At 51.4% G+C, this 5,075-nt stretch overlaps 1 pseudogene; it reads left to right on the top strand.

Moving 5' to 3' along the window:
- The first annotated feature begins 2,878 nt into the window (after nucleotides 1-2,878).
- LOC136522922 (zinc finger protein CONSTANS-LIKE 3-like) lies at nucleotides 2,879-4,540 on the top strand (annotated as a pseudogene).
- The last annotated feature ends 535 nt before the right edge of the window (nucleotides 4,541-5,075 follow it).

Genomic DNA, 5,075 nt, shown 5'->3' with positions numbered 1-5,075 from the left:
TGTCACTTGATGATGCATTTGTGGCCTTCTCTTCTTCTTCCTTCTTCTTCCTAGCTTCTCTCATTCTTCTTCTTGCTTCTCTTATGAGCTTTCTTTCTTCTTTTCTTTGCTTCTTGTCTTCTAACCATTGCTGCTCCTTCTTCTTCTCTCTTGCTTCTCTTTTGAGCTTTCTTGCCTCCTTCCTTCTTCTTCTCTCATTGTCATTGATAGCTCTTTCGGCATCGGTAGCCTCAAGATGTGATAGCGTGGTGTTGCTTGCTGTTGATGCGCTCAACTCACTGCTGTCCGTATCGACATCCACTGACTTTATGCCACTAGTTCCTCCTCTGGGTTCCATATCTCATGTGGTGAAGCGCTCATGAGGTAACCTGCTCTGATACCACTTGTAGGATCTCTGGTTAGCCTAGAGGGGAGGGGGTGAATAGGCCTGTCAAAACAAACACTCAAACTTTTATCAAATTCAACCTATGACACTACCTCTCTGACCTCGCGGCACTACCGGATAGTGGCACTGCTGCACCTGCAGATAACTTTGAGTCATAGTTCAAAATTAGTGAGTGTAAACTTGAATCCGAGAATTTTCTTAGCTTCCTGCATGTATGAGATTCATAGATCGAGAGCTAGAAGTGGTAGGAACACAACACACAAGTTAATCGACCACAAACCCTAGAAATCACCTCAACAACAATATAAAATGCAAATAATGTAAATCAAGCATAAGGTGATATGATGATTTAACCTGTGGTTCAGCTCACTAGGAAGGCTTGCCTACGTCCATGTTGTTGAGGTTAGCCACTAAGGCTTATGGCTTTGCAACCCTTCCTTATTCTCAAATCAAGAGACTCAACTCTTGAGATAAAGGGTGAGTTTACTAGCTTCAAGAGGTGGTTACAAACCTCCCGGAGCTGCCACATAAGTTGGCAAGCTCCACGGACGACGCTCTAGCCGGCTAGGAGCAAAGCTCCAAGAGTAATAAACACAACCACTGGCCAAAACGTGAACCAAGTACTCTTTTAAGTTAGGGAATCAAAGGATTTGCTCTCTAATTGAGTTTGGGACCTTTTTCTCTCAAGGATTGATGCAGAAATCAATGAAGAATGATTGGGAGCTCAAGGTCACCAATGGAGGAGAGAGAGAGAGAGAAGGGCACTCTTCTGTTCTTAGACGAGCTGAATGAGTGGGAGAGAGAAGAGAGACGTTGGGAAGGAAGGAGAAAGGTATAAGTACCCCCAACCCCAATGGTCACTTAAGTCACGGTAGTGCCACGGCTCAAGTATGGCAATGTCGCACTATGGCAGTGCCTCTCTCCAGATGCGGCACTGCCGCACCAGGAAAGACAGCAAGGGTAAGAGTGAAGTGCTGGCTGTCTTGGCTGAGTAACTGAGGATGTATGTGTAAGATTGAGCATTTGGTAGCACGTGTTAGCTTAAGCATTGTGTCTCCCTTTATAGTACGCCTTTTCTTATACTTAAATTCAAAATATAAAAGAATTTAAACCCCCTTTGAATTTGAAGCCATCAACATTTATAATTGGGGGCTCCTCCGTTTCGTGTAACATCCTTGAATATAGATTCCCTACTTATCATCTCGATAAATCTTATTAGTTCTCTAATTGCGTGGTCATTATCACCAAAACCTACAATTAGGGCTTGATTGCACTCTCACTATCATATTTATTGACTTCATCAAATAGTTAGCTTAGTATAGGTCCACCAATTATATATGGGCACTTGTTACCACTTTTTGTCTAAACAGTCGTTTAGTCCGTTTATACACCGTTTAAATGCTACACCATGGTATTATGTTTCATTTTTTTGTGAGAGTATTATGTTTCGTTTAATCAACCATTTATCCCATTTAAATCGCCGTTTTATCCATTTACATGGCCGTTTAGCTTGAAAAATATCTAAACGATAAGTGACCGATTATTTACCGTTTAACATTTAGTATAACACTGGTTGTTAGAGAAAATCTTATTACTTAGGGTCTCACTTAGAGAGATTTTGCTATAACCGTCTTATCCATGAACTCTCATGAACAAACTCAATAAATCAAATGCTATCACTATTTCTTGGCTTCTTGCAAAGCCAAATCTTGTGACATGTTTGCATTTTTGCCGTGCCTCACAATTAAAAAAACATCAGGTGCTCTTATGATGGATTATCTTAACTGTTCGTTGCTCTTGATAAGAAAAAAAAAGTTGAAACCATAGCATGCAAAGGATAGAGACAGTGCAGCTTCACTCACGCAAAGTGGCCTGACCGCCGCTTGTGCTAACACGAAAATGTGAGGCTGGAGTGGAATGTGGCCTAATTTACGTCTAATCCAGTATCACCGTCAGGGATTAGCCCCCACATGGATAATGGATTCCCTCTTCCTCTGTCACCGCGGAAGGCCAACACGGCCCACCTCTGTTTTCATTTAATTGTCACCGAATTTTTACTACAATAATATTGACCATACATTTTTCCTCTGTAAAAATTTTTTTTGAGATACATCAAGTTTTTATATATATAATTTTTTATTAAACATATTTCATTAATATTATATATTAAAGTATCTAAAATTTTTTTTGAAGAAAAAATAGATGATCAGATTTACTACGATAAAAAATTACCGACAAGTAAACACAAACTGACGGGAGTATCATCTTCCCCTCGTGCGCGGGGCCCACCTCATCACAGGACCCGCGGGGCCCACGCCCCCACGCCGAAATCCCCTAGGAAAATAATATTTTAACCAGATTTCGCTTGGTTCCCAGCCCCCCACGTGTGCCGCCCCCGCCATGTCACCGTCCCCCACCAACTACTACATGTACCGCGCCCCATCACCACCATGCGCTGCCTGCCTCCGCGCTGCCTTCCCTTCCCTCCCCCCCCCCCCCCCCCCGCCACCACAAGAACCGCGACACCACCGCTGCCATTGCCGCCGCGCCAGCCAGGAGAAGGCGGGGGGCGCCTGCTGCTTGCTGACGACCTCGGTCGATCGATGGAGCTGCACAAGTACTGGGGCGTGGGGGGCCGGCGGTGCGGCAGCTGCGAGGCGGCCCCGGCGGCGGCGGTGCACTGCCGCACGTGCGTCGGTGGATCCTTCCTCTGCACGACGTGCGACGCGCGCCCCGCGCACGCGCGCCTGGGCCACGAGCGCGTGTGGATGTGCGAGGTCTGCGAGCTGGCCCCCGCCGCCGTCACGTGCAAGGCCGACGCCGCCGTGCTCTGCGCCGCCTGCGACGCCGACATCCACGACGCCAACCCGCTGGCGCGGCGCCACGTGCGGGTCCCCGTCGCGCCCATCGGCTCCGAGGCCGCGGCCGCGGCCGTCGAGGCCATGCTGTTCGGGACCGGCGAGGAAGGCTGCCGCGTCCGACGGCCGAGGAGCAGAACGCGGCGGCCGAGCATCAGCAGCAGCAGCACGCGCACGCGCACGCGCTGAACCTCAACGTGGAGGCCAAGGACATGAAGATGGACTACCTCTTCTCTGAGCTGGATCCCTATCTCAGCGTCGAGATCCCGCGCTTCCAGCACGCCGACAGCGTAGTCCCCAACGGCGCCGGCGCTGCCGCCGTCGAGCTGGACTTCACGTGCGGCATCGGCGTCAAGCACTCCTCCTACAGCTCCTACACGGCCACCTCCCTCGATCTCGCGCATAGCGTAAGCTTCGCCTTCTCTTTGCCTTGTCTTTAGATGATGCACATATAAACACGTCTTGGAATTGAAACTCCTGGACACCGTCCTGGTGAATCTTGCAGGGCTCCTCGTCGGAGGTCGGCGTGGTGCCAGAGGCCTTCGGCGGCGGCGGCGGCGGCGGCGGCGGGAGCTTTGAGCTCGACTTCACAAGGCCCAAGCCTCAAGCTTACATGCCATACACCGCGACTCCCCAGAGCCACAGCGTAGGACCCCAACCAAGCTCCCACCTTTCGGGATGCACGCACACGTGTTAGTCACTCCATGCGCTCGTACTGACGTGTCGCTGTGAACTCGATCGGTTCCGTATCCAGGTGTCGTCGGTGGACGTGGAGGTGGTGCCGGAGCGGGGAGACTTGCCGGCGGTGAGGCCGGTGCCGCTGATGGGGGAGAGCCGGGAGGCACGGCTGATGCGGTACCGGGAGAAGCGGAAGAACCGGCGGTTCGAGAAGACCATCCGGTACGCGTCCCGGAAGGCCTACGCCGAGACGCGGCCGCGGATCAAGGGCAGGTTTGCCAAGCGTGCCGACCACGACGGGGACGCCGACGCCGACGACGCTGAGGCCGAGGCCGCCGTGCCGTCGTCGTACGTGCTCGACTTCGGCTACGGCGTCGTGCCGAGCTTTTGACGATCTCCCGATCGGCCCGCCCGGCGGCCCAACGCGCGCGCATGTCCGGCACGGCACGCCGCTGCGCGCGCGCCTTGTACTTGTATCAATGTATAGGGAGTAGTAGTAATCCCATGTACTCTCTTCTTGAGTAAGCCCTTGCGTAAACTAGCGATGTATAATTTGTACTAAGCAACTGCAGTAGCCGCTACTAATGAACCATGAATCTATCGCACAAGTTGTCGTAAACTTGTGCTAGTTACTGGTACAGTAGTACCATGCATGATCCAAGCTTGGCCATGCATGCTGTTTCGACCAAGCCGATCTGCAATTTTTTGGCACAGAATCGAGTGTGTATGGTCTTAACTGTATGTAAGGAGGTATTTCTCTGAGAAATGCTATTCATCAACCGCGTGTTGGACACTCGATTGATTTCTCCTTGCCTGTGCGCCCTCTCTCTGCGACATCTCCCTCTTCTTCTCCAAATCCGACGACCTTAAAAGGGGAAAACGAGGGAGGTAGGGCGGCCAGGTGATGGGGAGAGCGGCGTTGGGTCCTGACGGCAGCGGAGATGGCCAGGCCATGTTGGGGCGGGGGCGCCCATGGCCGGAGCTCGCCATGGAAGGAGGGGGTAGGGGAAGGAGGCGGCGGCCACGACAGGGGCGAGGATGAAGAACAGTGAAAAAAATCGAGTGCTCCCACCGGTAAAACGCTCCAGTGTTGGCTTGACACTTCCATTTCTCTTCGTTGAACAGTAAGGTGCATATCGACACAAGTGGTCTAC

Source organism: Miscanthus floridulus, chromosome 18 (genome assembly GCF_019320115.1).
Source record: "Miscanthus floridulus cultivar M001 chromosome 18, ASM1932011v1, whole genome shotgun sequence".
NCBI lineage: Eukaryota > Viridiplantae > Streptophyta > Magnoliopsida > Poales > Poaceae > Miscanthus > Miscanthus floridulus.
The sequence above is the reverse complement of the archived record's forward strand: the minus strand, read 5'-3'. Positions and strand labels throughout refer to the sequence as shown.